The following is an 18366-nucleotide window of genomic DNA, read 5'->3' as shown; positions in this document are numbered from 1 at the left end:
AACCAGAGCGCCTGGGTTCTCCTGGAATTGGGGTTATAAGTGGTTGTGAGCCCCGTGTGGGTGTTGAGAATTGAACCCTCAGTCCCTGGAGGAGCAGCCAGTGCTTTGAACCAGTGAGTAGCCACCCCAGCCACACAAGGGACATGTGTTTGTTTCCGGACCAATTTTGTGATTATTTACTAGCAGTTTGACAGGGAAAGAGAAGCTTGGTGGGGTGGGGGTCCCCCTACATTTTCAGAACTCGTGAGTTTACAAGTAGAGGAGGAGTAAGAGAAAGAGAGTAAGCTATTTTTTGAACTCAGCAAAAATTTTATGCTGTTTGGTGATTTATCGGCGTGCAGAGGAGGCACATTAAAAGAATAATTGTCGGCTGTTTATTCTGGAAAGCTGTGTGTAGTTCGAGTTGGGGCAGGGAGCTCTATTTCCTCTTTTACCTTGTTCACACTTCCATTAGTGTTAATAGGATCATATATCCTAGGCTTTCCTTGGCTTGCTGCCCTGACACAAATGGTGGAATTCCTTGTTTTGGTATTATATATTCTTAACATCAACAGGGGGAAATAGAAACAATGTTGTGAGCTGAGTTATTTTATGTGCTTTATGGTAGACAGGATTTATTCACCATAGCCCAAGACTGTTAGGATGATCTGTTCAGATGATCTGCGTCCTTGGGAGCTTTATATAATTTGCCCGAGGCGGCTCATTCCTGGGATGCTTTCGTACATTTTTTTATTTAAAGGGAACAATGTGATTCCTGATCTGTGTTATCAGTAGCTATGAGTTTGTTCTTCACATCTTGGAATCCCTGCAGGCATTTATCAGGAAATCTTTTCCTACACATTGACCCAATTTACTCCGAGAGGGATTTAAATCTTGAGCTTGTTGCCTTAGAGACCAGTTAGCCAGTTAAACAAGTTGTGTCTTTGGTCTTGTCGGGACTCCGTGTAGAAGGTCTGAATCAGATTGGGATGTAAGGAAACCTGGTAGAATTAGAGTGCTGGGTATTAAGGACCCTTAGGTGATTGAATCCAGGGCTCAGCTGGCATTTTCTGTAAAAAGCCAGAAGTTAAATATAATGGTCATTGGGGACCACATTGGCGTCTAATGTGTATGGAATCTTTATAATTTCTAGCAGCTGTAAGCTGTCATTCCAAGCTAGGTGTGCAGACTTAGGCTCGCGGCTCACAAGCTACAGTTTAAGCCCTGATCTAATTTCTCTCATCTTACCTTGAGTGAGAAGATTCTAGCCTCCTCGTTACCTAGTGCCACAGAGTTAGTGACTAATAGAGTGGAGTTGGTGACATATCATAAAGTCACCCGGGCTGAGGTACTTTGCAGAGAGAATGCGACTCCTAGTTGGTAAAGTAATTTGTATCTGCTCCAGATCCAGGTGCTCTATTTAGAGTTAAGGATGCTAATCAAGTATAACAAAACCTCAGCTGTGGACCAGTATCATTGGCCTTGTATGTGGGTAAGAGGACATGTCGGAGAGGAAGAGTAATGAGGGTTGATGTGCCTACTGCCTGTATCCCTTCCTCCTACACTCAGGTTTAAGAAACCACTTCTCACCCCAAAGGAATGGGACAGAGGCTTAGCTTCCCCTGCAGCTGTTGCTTCCTTGCTTTGGGGCACATCTCATCTATGCAGGTGTGGATAATGAGGCTAAAGGAACTAAGATAAAAATAATGGCTCAGATGGACCCCCTTCCCCCAGAACTGTTGTTCATTTGATGGTTACTTCTTAGCACTAGTTTATTTGAGGGACAGCATTGAGACATGCAAACATGCAGGCAAGATCATCTTCTAGTATTGTAAACATTGGTGGAATTTGGGCATCACTAAACTGTCTCCCTTCATGGAACAGACAAAGAACATGGGGCTGGGATGCTGTGTGCCTCTTTTTGTAGAGCTCCAGGGTGAGAATCGTATATTATTAATAACTGCAGACTTATCTAAAGTTCACTGTGGCTTGCAGAGGAATACACGTTACCTGTTTAAATTCTAACAGGAGCTCGATGCGATCGGTGCGATCTCCCTTCTTGTGTTGTAGCTGAGGAAGTTAAATCTGGAGAGACTGAGTGAAAATTGTCAAAGATATTCTACTTGGCGAGTGGTAGGTTGAGGTTGGTGGTTAGTGGGGATTCAGGTTCAGCCCAAATGCTGTGTGTGCTTAGAATCATTTACTCCAGCTAGGCTAAGTGCTTTGTAGACTCTGCTTCATCTTCTCTGTTAGTTTGTGGGCCTTGTGGGCAGGAACCATGTCCTCTTTACCAGCATTTTCTCATTCTGGCCATCAGTGTATAGTTTTCCTAGCCATGTGTAGATAAGTGGGCCAGCAAGTCTATATTTTTTTCAATGATTGATTCTCCTCATGACAAGGAAATAAGAACTCAGTGGCTGAGCTAGCCCCATAGCTAAGGCTTCTGTTGTCGAATCTTTTCATGAGACCGAAAGGTGAGCATGTGGACATGGGCCAGAAAAGCTGGTCACTCTTTACCATGTTCCCGATACCTACTTATTTGTGTATTTAGTTTGATAAGACCCCACTCCGTGGACTAGGCTGGTCTCAAACATGCTGGCTTCCTGCCTGAGCATGTGGGGCGTTAGGATGACAAGCCTGCACTGCTCTGCTCCGTGCTTTCTGAAGGTTTACGAGAGACTGTGCACAGTAGAGCTCTACTGAGCATCAAAGGTTCCTTGAAGGCGTGACAGCCTGGCTGGTGCCTCTGAACCTGATGAAGTTTGTGTGGGCAGCTGGGAGGTTCTCTCTGCCTGTGGAGGAGGCTTTACCTTTTGCATAGCCATTTCAAAGATGTGATTTCAAACTAGATTCCGAGGCATCCTGGGGTTTGTGGGCCAGAGAACTAAGAAATTCTGCAAGAAAAATCAGACATGGATTTTACCCCATACCAAATAAAGCCTAAAACAAATACCCTTGCAACATAATTGATTTAGTTCTGACAAATGGGTGCAGCCAGCTCATTAGATGCACAGGATCTTGCAATGCCTTCCTTTCTCCTACTTACATCATTTGAATGCTTTATGAGATGGGTTGAATATGTTTGGTGCCAAGTCTGGCATGGCCTTGGTGACATAGTTCCTGCCCCTGGGACAGGGCCAGTAGGCATGGGCCTCCTTGAGTGCCCATGGCTGCCAAGGGCATAAGGATTGTTTGCTTAATAATGTATATATTTTTATGTTCCTCTGAGGAATGTCCTCCTTGTTAATGACACCATGATAATCAGACACTGCGTGAGTTTGGGAGGCAAAGGTGTGGCTAATGTCTCAGCAAAATGGTAAATTCTGGGACCTTAAATTCTTAAGGCTGTGGAAAAAGAACTCTAACAACATGAGTTTGAAAATATATAATTTCTTAAAAAAAAGAAAATATATAATTTCTTAACTGTGCAAAATATAAGGATGCAATATGAATTGTAATAAGGAGCTTCACAGATCTGAAGGAACTGAGGCAGCTACAACCCATTGTCAGCAAGATAAGGACAGCTGACACAGAGGCAGGCAGATTCCTAAGGTCAAGGTCAGCCTAACACACAGCCTGTCTCAGGACTGGCTCCCACGCAGGTAATTTACTGGCTGTGTTTTACAGAGGCAGGCAGATCTCTGAATTCTTTTGCAATGTTCAAAGAAAATGTATGATTGCTGTCTCCTGAAGAATTAAGGGACTGGGCCACAGGATGCTGATTCCTAGGATAATCGAAAGGGCACCTGGAATGAATAACTGTAAATAAAAAACGGGGCTTTTAGTCTGCATAGGATGAACTAGCAAAACAAAAAAAAAAAAAAAAAAAAAAGTGATAGCTGTTCTTTGAGAGCTGAGCTCTTTGGATGTCTCTGGAGAGCAAAAACAGCTCTTCAAGATTTTTTTTCTAACAGGATTTCTGACTTGGTCAGAAGAGTCAAGAATTTTTTTTTTCTTTTTTCTTTTTTTTTAAATAGCAGCTTTTGGTCAGAAAAACCTATGAGCTATCCAGAGAACTTTTTAGATTTTTTTTTCTAGCAGAGAGCTGTCTCAACAGAGTTTTTAGAACAGCAAGAAAAAGCTGCCTGGAGCAGAGCAGAGTAGGACACACACACACACACACACACACACACACACACACACACACACACACACACACACACACGGGGACGAGCGCTCACCGCAGTCTGGAAAAGCATCTCAGTAGTACCTAGACCACCAACTTGGACCCACATTTGTTTTTGCCACCCCCAAACACTACTCTCTTAGGAACCCCTCTCCAGGCTGAGGCTGGTCCTTGGCAGCTTGATCCATGGCAAGTGGCACTATTCGGAGGCGTGGCCTGGTTGGAGGAAGTGTGTCACTGTGTAGGTGGGCTTTGAGGGCTCCTCCTGCTCAAGCTCCACCCAGTGCAGAGAGACCCCTGTTCTGGCTGCCTGTGAGTCTCCTGCTCTGCCCTTGGGTCAAGATGAGGACCTCTCAGCAACATGCCTGCCTGGACGCTGCCATGCTTTTCACCACGATAATAATGGACTCAACTCTGAACTGTAAGGCAGCCCTAATTAAATGTTTTTCTTTATAAGAGTTGCCTTGGTCATGGTGTCTTTTCACCGCAATAAAACCCTAAGATACTTTACTCACCTGACAGTGGTAATACATATTTTCATGTACTAAAATATAGCAATGGGAATATATAGTTAAAACATTTTTATTAGTTCTTTAAGAATTCCTTACAATGTGTTGTGTTCTTATCTATCCTCTCTTCCTCGCCCACCCAACTCTGTATCTTAACAAAATTTAACAAGACTGATTTGTGAGGCCCAAGAATTCTTGAATTTGTAGCCTCCTGTTGGCATATGGTTGGCGTACCAGCGGCTACACTCTTAGAGAAAATGGACTCTTTTTCTTAGTGTTCTGTTGTTGAGAAGAGACAGCATGACCACGGCAACTTTTATAAAAGAAGGCATTTAATTGGGGCTTGCTTACATTCGAAGGTTTAGTCCATTGTCACCAAGGCAGGAAGCAGGGTGACACAGGCAGACACAATGCAGGCAGAAGCTGAGTTAGTTCTACATCTGGATCTGTGTAGCAGGTAGCAGGAAGGGAGAGATCTTGGGCTTTCCTTGAACTTTTGGGGACCCCCCTCCCAAGCTCACCTCCAGTGACCTACTTCCTCCAACGAGGTCACACTCCTAATTCCTGCCAAGTAGTGCCACTCCCTAATGCAGGAGCCTGTGAGGACCATTTCTGTTTAAACCACCACACTCCCTCTGCCTGAAGCTAAAAGTTTCCAGTAGCTCCTTTGTGCCCAGCTCCTCTCTCCATGCTAGGATTTGATCTGGCTTAGGTTTGTACATGTTCTCTGCATGCTGTTGCAACTACTTCATATTTGCAGTTACCTTGTGAGTAATTGCTTACAGACACCCACTTTATCTTAGTCAGGGTTTCTATTGCTGCAATGAAACACGTGACCAAAGAGTAAGTTAGGAGGGAAGGGTTTATTCCGCTTACACTTCCATATTGCTCTTTATCATGGAGGAAGTCAGAGCAGGAACTCAAAGAAAGCAGGATCCCATAATGGGCTGGGCCCTCCCCTGTGCATGACTAAATAAGAAAATGCCCTACAGCTGGATCTCATGGAGGCATTTCCTCAACTGAGGATCCTTCTTCTTTGATGACTCTTGTTTATGTCAAGTTGGCACAGCCTTAGGAGAAGTGGGTGCAGTATATGCCCATTGAGGATGAACGTTCTGGGCTCTCTCTGTCTCTCTCTGTCTCTCTCTCTGTCTCTCTCCGTCTCTCTCCGTCTCTCTCCCTCTCTCTCCCTCCCTCCCTCCCTCCCTCCCTCCCTCCCTCTCTCTCTCTCTCTCTGCCTTGGCCAGTTGCAGGTCTATGTGTTAATCTCCATCTAACCCAAAGACTTAAAATAGATTTACAGATACTGTTCTAAAAATAGTCACCTATCCAGATTACTGTTTTTATGTGAAGGATGACACAGACTTTTCCTAGTTAAGTGGAGGTTCTCTATATGACCTTGAATTTGAGTTCACAGCTCGGTATCCTTCGAACTTAGGCCCCTGGGTTTGTTAATAATTATTTCATATCACTTAAGGACAATCCACATTAAATAAAGGAAGCTTTATTAAGCTGTTGGAGGCAGGACAGATTTATATTCTATTGGCAAGACTCTTCAGGGACTTCAAGGGCAGAGATGGAGTGTGGAACGCTCTTATCATTTGTAGGCATTTTGATAAATCCCTCAAAAACAGACAGATGTGTGAACATTTCTTTTTAAATACAGAATATCTTGATGACCTGCCTATGTTCTCACATCTCATCCAACCATACATGATTTTTTGACCATATGAGTAAGAAAATTTCCCTTTGATTGTTTCCCATCAACACCTACCTTTAAACATTCCTAATTATTAACTACTCTTCTGTATAACTGTTTTGATTGGGTCTAGAGAGTTGGTTTAGCAGTTGAGGGTGTTTGTTGCTCTTGCATAGGACCCACGTTCAATTCTCAGCACCACATAGCAGCTCGTAACTGTTTATAGCTCCAGTCTCAGGAGATCTGACCCAGTGCCCTTGCCTGACCTTGGGCACTAGGCATGCCTGAGGTGCACATAAATACATGCAGGCAAAACACTTATACACATAAAATAACAATGCTGTCTGTCTGTCTGTCTGTCTGTCGGTCTAGTCATCTATCCATCCTCTTACTATAACTGGAACTGTTCCTTTTGCTCCTCAGTAGCAGTAGTTGTTTTCAGTAACAAAGGAAGGGGCTAGAGCTGCTTGGAAAGGATTGTGGTCTGTTCCTGTCTGGTGTGTCCTGCTTTTGGAAGTGAAGACTCTGTCACCATGGAGATAGCTGTATACTTTTTAAAAGCCTGTTTGACTTTGTGTATGTGTGTGGTATATAGGCGTATGTATATATGGTATGTATTGGGATGTGTGTATGTGTGCATGGTCATGTATACACATGTGCATTTGCTACTGTGTGTGTGTGTGTGTGTGTGTGTGTGTGTGTGTGTGTGTGTGAGTTAGAGAACAACCTTAGGTGCTGATCCTTCCCTTTCACCTTTTTGAGACAGGGTCTTTGGTTCACTGCTTTATGCCAAGCTAGATGAGCTTCTCCACCTTCCATCCCAGCACAGGAACACTATGGTATCCTGACACAGGATTACAGGCGGATGATACTGTCTTTGGCTTGACATAGGTTCTTAGAATCTGAACTAAGGCTTTCATACTTGTGTGGCAAATAAGTCACCCACTGGGCCATCTCCATACCTCTGGTCTGGTTATTTGTTTGTTTATTGATATAGGGTCTGACTATGAACCCTCGGGCTGTCCTGGAACTCTGTGTAGACCAGCCTAGCCTAGAAGTCACAGAGATCTGCCTGCCTCTGCCTCCTGAGTGCTAGAATTGCAGGTGTGCAGCACATGCCCAGCAGCTCAGCTGCATTTGTCCAGTGACAGAAAGTTGCCACCATTCAAGCTGGAGACCCTGTATCCATCTTGTTCTCATACCATCCACCAGCACGTCTTCTCAGCCCACATATCTGCAAATATAAAATGCGTCTCTCCTGCTCTCTGTGGCCCCAGCCCTCATCCTGCCTCTCCTGTTTTGTGTCTTCCATGTAGTCTTTCCTTCACACAGCACCAGACGTTTTAAATATTCCTTTAAAATAAATCTTCAATTTTTTTCATTATATCTATTTCGTGTGTGTTTATATACGTATGTGTTTATGCATGCCCCATTGTAGATGGGGTCAAGTCAGTGTTCTCTGGGGATAGTGACAAGTGCCTTAACCTGCTGAGCCATCTCACCAGCCCTAATATTTTCTTTATTTTTAAGGTCAGCATACTCAGTAATGACTTTATTATGGCATGTTCATCAGGGTTCCCCTGCCCCCATCCTGGATTTTAGGGATCTGACTCAGGTGCTTGTTACTGCGAAGCAAGTGCTTTACTGAATTCTCTTCTTCTTGCCTCAATATCATCTCTTTAAAACTCTTTTCCCCCTTTAAATTTGTTTTCCATTGCCCTTGGGATACAACCAAACTGCTTGTCATGGTTCCCAAGGCCCTGCCTCCTCTGAACCTTCCACCTTCCCGGTTTGCTTCAGGCTCTTATTGTTCCCTGGAGTTCCCCAGCCTCTTCCTGCTGTTAACCCTTGCACTTCCTGTTTCTTCCACACACACACACACACCCCTCCAACTTCCTAAGTGGCTGATGCCTCATCTTTCAGGTCCCAGCTGGAGACTCACCTGCTCTCTCATCTCTTAGCCAGAATGAGCGGGTGTTCAAGTCCTGTTGAAAACACATCTGAAGCTAGGCATGGCAGTGTGTGTCTGTAACCCCAGCATGTAGGAAATGGAGGCAAGAAGGCCCTGAGTTCAAGGCCAGTTTGAATTATATAACAGGGGCTGAGTGTGGTGGGGCATTCCTATAATCCCACTTCTTGGGAGGTAGAGACAGGAGAATTATGAGTTCAAGGCTGCTATCAGCTACGTAACAAGTTCTTGGCTGACATAGACTCACAATACTCCATTGCAAACAAAACACCCCCAGCCAAAGTGGGGGAAGGACACAATCAGAAAACCAAAGCCAAAACAAAACCCCCAAACCGAAGACAAACAGCAGAAACCAATCAAATAAACAGACTAAAACCAGCCAAACACCAATAAATCAGATTTGAACATGAGCTTTAACCCTTCCCGTGTGACTTTAGAGATTATGTCACCTCTCTGAGCTTCGTTGCTGTCTCTGCCCAATCGCAATCCTGTCTGCCTCGTAGAATATTCTTCAGGTTAAGACACAGCTGCCTGGCATATGTGTGCTTAGAATGCCTCAGAGCCACCACGAAGCCTTGCTGTTTGTGCATGGAAGAGTTCATTCAAGTTGCAGCCTGCTTCATGAAACTGAGTGTTGTGCCTATGTGTGTATGACCCACAGATGAGGCTGTCATATTCCTGTGATACGCCCTTCTCAAGAGACACTCATCTGGCTTGGAAGACGGTTCTAACTCAGTGTATGAGCTGTTGGACTGGGTGGGGCTCAGCATGACCACGTAGGAGTGTCAAGCACAGAGCTTTCATTGGGGCACAGAGCATAGTCCCCGAGAGCTATGTGAGCAAAGCTGGCAACACGTAGCTCCTGTCTTGTCAAGATGGATTGGGATGCTCTGTCTAGACAGTCCCTTCCTTTGGGAAATCACGGTTGCTCTAGGTAGAGGCACATGGTCTCCTGTTAAGAATACAAAATGAGCCTGTGTGTGGTTGGGTGGAGGCTGCTGGAAGGTTGTGAGGATTGATGAGATAGTGTGCAGGAAGCAGCTGCCCATCTCTCACACATGGGGGTCTCTGGCTAGCGGTAGCAGCCCCTTCTTCCACACACACAGAGTCAGCAGAGCGCACATCTTGAGAAGGAAGAGGCTTACTGATCAGAATTCCCAGGGCCAGTGGTTCTGTGATTCTGCTGCAGGGCACCAGCGGGGACTGAAGGTAAGCTTAGAAAATGCTGGGAAGGAGCTCGGGGAGGCCTGCCGGCTGGCGTGATGGCCTAAGCTGTTTCCTTCTGCAGGCTGCAGGAGGCATTAAGGTGGGAATTAGATAGCTGGGGTTAAAATCCTGTTGCCAGTTTATCAAAGCCATAGTTTATTCTCAGTAAGATGGGGATAAAAGTGACTCCTAGCCTATCTAAATGTTCTGATGATAGATGTCATCAAAAAGCTTAGCTTAGTGCCCAGCACACAGCCAGTGTGCAGCTAGTGAGCATTCTCTTCTCCCTCTTCTTTTTATTAGGGGAGGCAGTCGAGGGTGTTTAGTGTGATTTTTCCCACCCCAGTGTTGAGGATTAAACCACTGGCCTCACAGGCACTGTGCGTTTGATTTGTTTTGAGGAGGGGGCTCACTCTGGGGCGCTGTCTGGTATGGACCAGGTTTACCATGGTCTTCCTTCTCGGCTTTCCAATGTTGAGACTACAGGTGTGAGCCAACATCCAGGCTTTAGTTTGCAGTCTGTCTCCTGGGACTCATGTTATAGGCTGGCCTCAAATTCACCTTGAACCACTACTTTCTTGCCTTTCCCCAAGTGCTAGGATTGCAGGCACTTGTCACCATGCCTGGGTTGTGTGGCGTTAAGGATCCAACCCAAAGTTTCAGGTATCTTAGGTAAGCAGTCTACTAAGCAGGCTGCATCCCACGCCCTTTATTTGTATTTGTGATGTACCTTGTTGTACTAAACTTTGGTCTTGGTACCCTAAAGAAGTTACCCAACCTCTCCAAGTTGGTGGTTTTTTCCCATCACATGAAGTTCACAGTTCTCATCCAAATAGAGATGGGGGCAAGTTTGAGATCAGCATCACTGCCCGCGGTGGCAAGTGCTTCAGATGCACACTTCCTTCCCCTCTGCTTCTCTAGTTTGTGAAATCTGGTCCCTTCCCTTTAAGCTTGTTAAGATTCTCCACTAGCTTTGTATGCAGCTGTGGGCAGGCAGGCCGCTTTGGCAGAAGGAAAGAGGAGCCTTTAAAGAGAAGAAAAAAACGACTGTTTCATAATCCGTTGGCACAGATCTGCTGCAGCTACACCCTGTGCTCTGCAGGGTCCCGGGTCCTGTTGCTGTCAGCATGTGCCTTGCTCTAACCTAAATAATCCCAGAAAGCAGCTGCTGTGAAAGGCAGTGCTGAACGCAGAATGGATTTCTTTTTTCCTCTGCACTCTGGGAGGAAGCTGGCTCAGGGATTCTTAGCTGCAGAGGGAGGGGCATTTGGGCTTGGATTGCAGTCTTCCCTTGCAGCCAGGGGTTTTCTGGTTTTCATTAAAATTCTTGGGCTGTCTTCGGAGATCGCTCCATCGGATGTGACCGTACTGTAGCTGTGTGTGCTGCTCTCTCAGCTTCAACCCCAGCAAGTACCAGTGGCCCCGAGGAGGAGAGAATAAAGGTGGGAGACAGCCTGGAAGAGGGGTTTTTGCTCAGGGGTCTGTGGAGGGAACCCTTAAACTGTAAAGCTTGAGTTTGCTGAGTCCCAATACATACAAGACAGCAGACACAGCCAAGCTGGGGATGGGTGGCTTGAAGCTACTAGCTCTTGAGGGCAAACTGGGGTCCCCGTTAATAATGGCATCAGCTTGATCTGATATTTGAAGGTGTCAATACCTTTGTGTGCCCAGAGGGGTCTGGGTCAGGGGTTGGGCCAGTTCTCTGAGGGTGCCAGGCTTTTTAAAATGTTAGTTTCTGGGTGCTGAGGGCATCTTACTTGGGAGTGAACCCCACACCTGGGAAGTTGGGTGACCTTCGATTCTGCTGTTAACTTGCTCTGTGACCTTGTAGCAGCTACGGTCCCAGCCTGAACCGTATGTGCCTCTGAGGATTAAAGGTGACAAATTATGTAAAGCTCTCGGCAAATCCTATATTCTCAGCCACTGGTAGACGTTATTATAAACTGGGCAAGAGTTGACCTGTCACTGCGGCGTGCAAGCTGTACCCCAGTTCTGTCATCTGAAGCATTTGCTCGCCTTCCCTCCCACATTTATGCCATTTATGATCTTGAGGCAAATGAATTCCCTGGGGCAAGCTGGACGTCTTCTTACGGGAAAGAATATATGAAGCCGTATTACTGGGTTTCCAGGGAGAAGTTTAAGATGTCAGATAGTTCATCACTAGGTAACTTAGTGGAAGGAAAGGATTTTTCTTTAATCATTCTTGATGGGTAGCTTTTAAGAGAGCCATCTTAATCGATGTTAGGAATAAATATCCCCCAATGATACCCCCAAAAGAGCATCGCTCAGGGGCTCATGTGCTTTCTCGTAAACTGTTTCTAGGCTTTCTCATTGCAGCTTTATCTGTAAACCCTGTGCTTTAACTTCGGTGGATGGCTCATGAGAAAACCAAACTAACCTGAAAGGTAACACAAAAAGGAGTGCTTTTAAGCTCGAAAATGAAAATGATGTATCCAGCGTTCATTTAATTAGGTGGAAATCATTGATTCCATAGAAAGTGTATTTGTCTCCTCCTCCTTGGAAACAGTGACTTTGTGGTCATCTTTCCCTTCCTTTTCTTGGTGGTTTCGCCAGACATGTTTGCATTACTTAAAATATGCTGGTTTTTTGTTTTGTTTGAATAAAAGCAAGCACAAACTTAATGGGTGTAAACCCTGGTCAGTCTGGGTCTTAGCGCCTGGGGCTTATGGAAGGTTCCAGGAGAAAGTAGGAAACCTGGAGAAAAAGTGTGAGGGACATCGGGTTGTGCACTGCTGGGGTATCAAGGGTTAGAGCGTGGTCACAGAGTGGACTGCTCTGTCGTGTTTTGTTTCCCTGGCCTTCCTCCAGCTCTTAGGAAGGAGCTCAGAGTCAGACTCCTGAACCCAAACAGGCACTAAGGAGGAGGTGCGCAGCTATCTGTCAAGTCAAGAGCAGAAAGTAGCCTGCTCCCCCACCCCCACGTGTACTCTTGCATTCTTTGTCAGGTTAAGGAAAGTATGCAGTAGGACCCGGCGACTGTCCTGACCTCACAGTGGACCCCTAAAACCAGTCAAGCATCAGGGCTTAGATTTACCGAAGACAAGGAGGAAGAGGACAGGTTGAGCAAGCAAACACATAAATTTAGAATGTAGGACACAAAACAAGTTAGTGACATTTAAGAAAAAAAGAGTAATGACTTAAAAATTATAACCTGAACCCCAATGAAGGAGCGAGAAAGGACTGAACATGGGGATCCCAATGAAGGAGCTTGAGAAAGGACTGAAGGACCTGAAAGGGTCTGCAACAACATGGGAAGAACAAAATGATCAACTAACCAAACCCAGCACAGCTCCCAGGGACTAAAACACCAACCAAGGAGCACACATGGAGAGACCCATGGCTCCAGGTGCATATGCAGCAGAGGATAGCATTTTCTGGCATCAATGGGAAGAGAGGCCTTTGGTCCAGTGAAGGCTTGTTCTCCAGGTGTAGGGGAATGGCAAGGGAGAGGGTGGTTGGGAGAGGGTGGTTGGGAGAGGGGGAACCTTGGAGTCAATGTGGGGGAGGGGTGGGATCTGTGGGGAGAAGGGAATACCATTTGAAATGTAAATACAGAGAACATCCAATAAAAATAAATAAATAAATAGATAAAAAAGAAAAGGAAACTAGAATCCTCTGTGTATGTGAATGTTTGCTTGTATCCCACATAAAAAGGTTTATTCATTAATTATAACCCGGGCTGGACTTGGTGGTGCACAGTAGCTCCAGGCGCTTGGGAGGCTGAGGCAGGAAGACCCCTTGGTGGTGGAGTGGGACCACATCTAAGAGAAAAAATGCTGCTGACAAAAGTGTGTGAATCTTGTTAGGTTTGGGATAGACCATGGGTCCCTCTGCTGAGACTGCCGTAACAAAATACCACAGACTTGTGCAGCTTAACAAACACTTTCTCTCACTTCTGACCAGTGTGAAGATGCTCGGATATTAGTTTCCTCCGAAGCCTGTTTCTTGTTGTTTTGTTTTTTGTGTTTTGCTGTGTCCTTCTGGAATGGCCCTGTTTCTGAGTCCCAGCTGCCTCTTCTGTAAAGATACCAACCAGACTGAGTCTCTACCACTTCCTTACTTCTTTAAAAGCTCTGACCCCAATAGTAGCTAAGTTCTGAGGGCTTGGGAATAGGTTGGTGCTTCAATATGAATTAGGGGGAGTTGGAACACAGTTCAGCTCATAACATATAATTGTATTTTTAAGAAGGCATTTAAAGAGAAAAGGGGGGGGGTGTCTAAGAGGCCAGGTGAAGATGGAAGCAGTGGAGGCCTCGAACTGCATCATGGAGGTTTCCTGTGGCCAAGCAGAAAGTGAGAAGCCCAATGCTGAGGAGGACATGACATCCAAAGACTACTACTTTGACTCCTACGCCCACTTTGGCATCCACAAGGCTAAAGGATGAGGTTCAGACCCTCACACACCGCAACTCCATGCTTCATGATTGGCATCTCTTCAAAGACAAGGTGGTGCTGGACGTGGGCTCTGCATGTTCGCTGCCAAGGCAGGGGCCCGAAAGGTCATTGGGATTGAGTGTTCCGGTATCTCCGATTATGCTGTGAAGATCGTCAGAGCCAACAGGTTAGACCATGTGGTGACCGTCATCAAGGGCACGGTGGAGGAGGTAGAGCTGCCCGTGGAGAAGGTGGACATCATCATCATCAGCAAGTGGATGGGTTACCGCTGGTGCTACAAGTCCATGCTCAGCACTGTGCTGCTCACTCGTGACAAGTGGCTGGCACCAGATGGCCTCATCTTCCCAGACCGGGCCACCCTGTATGTGACAGCCACTGAGGACCGACAGCATAAAGACTACAAGATCCACGGGTGGGAGAATGTATGTGGCTTTAATATGTCCTGCATTAAAGACGTGGCCATCAAGGATCCCCTGGTGGACGTGGTGGACCCAAAGCAGCTGGCCACCAATGCCTGCCTCATAAAGGAGGTGGACATCTACACAGTCAAGGTGGAGGACCTGACCTTCCCCTGCCCCTTTTGCCTGCAAGTGAAGAGGAAGGACTGCGTGCATGCACAGGTAGCCTGCTTCAACACTGAGTTCACCCGATGCCACAAAAGGACCGGCATGAGTCCCCATATACACACTGGAAGCAGACGGTGTTCTGCAGTGAAGACGGGCGAGGAGAGGAGATCTTCGGTACCATTGGAATGAGGCCCAACACCAAAAACAATCTGACTTGGACTTTACCATCGACCTGGACTTCCAGGGTCAGCTGTGTGAGCTCTCTTGTTCCACCGACTACCGGATGTGCTGAGGAGGTGCCAGGCTGGCCCTCCTGCAAAAGGGGGCTCCGGGACTGTGCTTGGGAGATGGGAGGGAACATCGTGACTGTGTTTTTCATAACTTACGTTTTTATATGGTTGCGTTTATGCCAATAAATCCTCAGCTGATCGTGAAAAAAAAAGAGGCGTTTAAAAAGGATTTTTGGGAAAGTTTTATCAAGGGTTGTTAGGTGATAAATATGAGTTATTGATACTTTTAGGAGTGATAATGGTATTTTGAAGGAGAGGTGACATAAAAATGGACTTTGAGGTATGCAGAGATACAGTGCCGTGAAGTGGAATTAAAGAATGCTTAAACAAAGGCGAATGTGATAGGTTGTTTGTGTGCCACATTCTTGACAGTCGTTGAGTAACGGGCATAAGAAGGGTCTCCTTTTGTATTTGAAATGCGGTAATCATACATATAAAACAGAACCGTGACGCAAGGAAGGATTCACGGCCAGTGGACTGGTTCGTAGTGACCATCTTAACCTGCCTATACCATGAATGCTTTCCCACCGGCTTGGCTGGCTGCTGTGTGTGGTTGTCATACTGGGGGCTCCTGCCCTGGAAACCCATATCTTGTCTATCACTTGATGAAGGAGACCTCCTCTGGGAGCATTGTTTAAGAAAGTGAGCGGAGTATGAATTCCTGTAGTCTCTTGTGCTCGAAAGTGCTTTTAGACTAGATTTATCTTTTGCCTAGCACATTGCTTACTTCTCCAGCTGCTGTGATAAAACACCCAACAAAGGTAATGTGAGGCAGGGAAGGATTTATTGTGGCTTACCATCAGAGGGAACAATTTCTCACTGCAGGGAAATCCTGGTGGAAGGAGCCCAGGCAGCTGAGCACACCAGTCAGTGGTCAGCAAGCCGGCAAAAACCAATGCGGCCATTCTGCTAGCTTTCTTTTTATTCCGCCTGGAATCACAGCTCAGTAGATATTGTTGCCCATATTCAGGGTGGGTCTTCTGTCTTCTGTTAAACCTTTCTGGAAACACCATTATAGACATCCCAGAAGTGTGTTTCCATGGTGATTCTAAATACAGCGAGGATGAACCATCACACCTAGACAGTGCATTCTGTGTCGGAAGTCGTTTTCTTTGGCCTTTTAAAGGTGTCGCTCCATCATCATCTTGCAGCTGTGGAGAAAGAAGTCAGAGCTTCTGGTTTCTCAGTCTCCTGTGGGTGACAGCTTATGGGGTTTTCTGAAATTTCATAAAATCTGTACAGTTGTTAGTGAATGGAATCATTTCTACATGACAGTCAGAGTCCTTCAGTTCTTTGACATTTTGTTGAATTACGTTGTTAGGATATTTCTCTTTTCTCTTCTCCCTTTGGGAGCTTATTTTATTCAGATACAGGCTCATTGGACCAGTCTACCAGACTGCTCATAGCCCCTCTCTATCTTCCACATCTTTCTTTTGATTTTTGCTTTATGCAGTTCATCATGTCTATTTTCTAAACCTTTTGTTGAGTTTAAAAACTTTTTGTGGTGTTTGTGACACTTTCTTTCTTTTTTATTGGATATTCTCTGTATTTAAACTTCGGATGTTAGCCCTTTCCCCCAATTCTATTCCCCCTCCCCCTCCCATTGCCTCCATGAAGGTGCCCCCTCTCCCACCTCAGCGCCTTGGCATCCCCTACACTGTGAAAATGAGCCTTCGCTGGACAAAAGGCCTCTCCTCTCATTGATGTCAGAGAATGCATCTCTCCATGCGAACTCATTGGTTGGTGTTTTAGTTTCTGGGAGTTGTGGTGGGTTTGGGTAGTTAATATATTTGTCGTTCCCATGGAATTGCAGACCCTTCAGCTCCTTCAGTTCTTTTTTAGCTCCTTCATTGGGGTCCTCGTGTTCAGTCTGATGGTTAGCTGCAAGCATGCTCCTCTGTATCAGTACGGCTCTGGCAGAGCCTCTGAGGAGGCATCCATATCAGGCTCCTGCCATTAAGCACTTCTTGGCATCAGCAATAGTGCTTGGGTTTAGTAGCTGCATATGGGGTGGATCCCCAGGTGAGGCAGTCTCTGGACGATCTTTTCTCCAATCCCTGCTCCTCTATTTGTCCCTGTATTTCCTCCCATGAGCATTTTGTTCTCCCTTCTAAGAAGGACTGAGGCCTTCACCTTCTGGCCTTCCTTTTCTTTGAGCTTCAAAAGTTCTGTGAATTGTTTCTTCGGTATTCAGACCCTTTTGGGCTAGAATCCGCTTGTCAGTGAGTGCATACCATGAATGTTCTTTTGTGACTGGGTTACCTCACTCAGGATGATAGCTTCAAGTTATCATTTGCCAAGGAATTCATGAGTGACCCTTTCTAAGGACTTTTTATTCTTACAGTATTTTCTCTTAACTGTCCTGTTTATTTCACGATTGCAAGGTTTTGGTTTTTCATGTGTGTGTGTGTTTTGCATGCACGTATGTGTACCTGCGTGTCGCTGGTGCCCCCAGAGGCCAGCAAAGGGCATTGGATTCCTCAGAATTAAAGTTAGAGACAGCTATGAGCCATTTTCTGCATACCGGGAACCAAACTCAGGTCCTCTGTTAGAGCAGCAAGCACTCTTAATTCCTAAGCCATCCCTTAGTCCCTTAGTTCTTCAGCCATTTGATTATTGTTGTTGTTGTTATAAGTTTTTGATGTTATAAGTTGTTATAACATTTCTCTGTGTAGCTCTAGCTACCTTGGAACTAGCTATATAGACTAGGGTAACCTCAAACTCACAGCCATCCTCCTGCCTCTGCTTCTGAGTGTGGGGAAAGCTTACACCACCACCTGACTGACTTGTTTTAATGAGACTATTAGAGGCACCTTTCCTTGTTCTCCATGTAGTATCGCCTTTTTCCCCCCCAAAGTACTTTCACTAAGAAGTCACTCTGAAAGGTGACTCCTTGGCTGTGTTGCTCCAGAATGAGAGAGAGAGAGAGAGCGAGAGAGAGAGAGAGAGAGAGAGGCTGACAAGGGACATGGGAGTATCAAGATCTTGACATTATAGTAAGTGAACGAAACCTCTCAGTAAAAACCTCTTAGAACATGACATCATTTCTAAGAAATGACTAGAGCAGACAAACTGACGGAGACTGCAAATAGATTAGTAATTGCCCAGAACGGGAGGCTGGAAAATGCAGTGACTGCAGCTGGGGTTAGGCTTTCTTGGGGGAGAGGAGAGTGTTCTAGAATTGATTGTAATACACTTTTAAAATGTTGAATCGTATGTTTTTTTTTTTTTTTTAAATCAATTGTGTGGTATGTGAATTCTATTTCAATAAGGCTATTTAAAAACGTGATCAAGAAAGTCCAAACATAGGCTACTGATTACTATTAGCTCTGGTCTAACGGCAGGTAGCTCACTGTGGGTTTTTTGTGAGGACCTCTGATGTCGGCGCCTTCGGGTTTTCCTTGACTGCTTCCTTTTCTTTGCAGAGTGAGATTCTGCCTGACAGTGTACTGATAGAGAGGAGGAGGAGTCAGAGGACCTATCCCTTGCACCTTAGGTGTGCTCCGTACCCTCTCTCTCTGGGTGCTACCAGGCAGAGGCACGCTGCCTTCCCACTGTGGGAAATCCTGAGTGGAGAAGAGGACCAGATTCTGTTTGATCAGGCGC

The 18366-nt window shown here is 45.7% G+C and overlaps 1 protein-coding gene and 1 pseudogene across 4 annotated transcripts in view; both read left to right on the top strand.

The window, feature by feature from the left end:
* The window catches only part of RAB30 (RAB30, member RAS oncogene family), an 88026-nt gene that overhangs the window by 23969 nt on the left and 45691 nt on the right, over positions 1-18366 (top strand). For 2 of the 3 annotated variants that reach the window (XM_080912156.1, XM_080912158.1), the window contains exon 1: positions 10768-10930. The exons of the other annotated variant lie outside the window; for it this stretch is intronic. The gene's annotated coding sequence lies outside the window, so the exon portion shown is untranslated. Of the gene's footprint in view, positions 1-10767; positions 10931-18366 lie in introns of those variants that run through there. 3 annotated transcript variants of the gene reach the window in all.
* LOC308417787 (protein arginine N-methyltransferase 1-like) lies at positions 13745-14762 on the top strand (annotated as a pseudogene). The gene has a single exon. The product of its transcript is annotated as a protein arginine N-methyltransferase 1-like (transcript).

Source organism: Micromys minutus, assembly GCF_963924665.1.
Source record: "Micromys minutus genome assembly, chromosome: 2".
Lineage (NCBI taxonomy): Eukaryota > Metazoa > Chordata > Mammalia > Rodentia > Muridae > Micromys > Micromys minutus.
The sequence above is the reverse complement of the archived record's forward strand: the minus strand, read 5'-3'. Positions and strand labels throughout refer to the sequence as shown.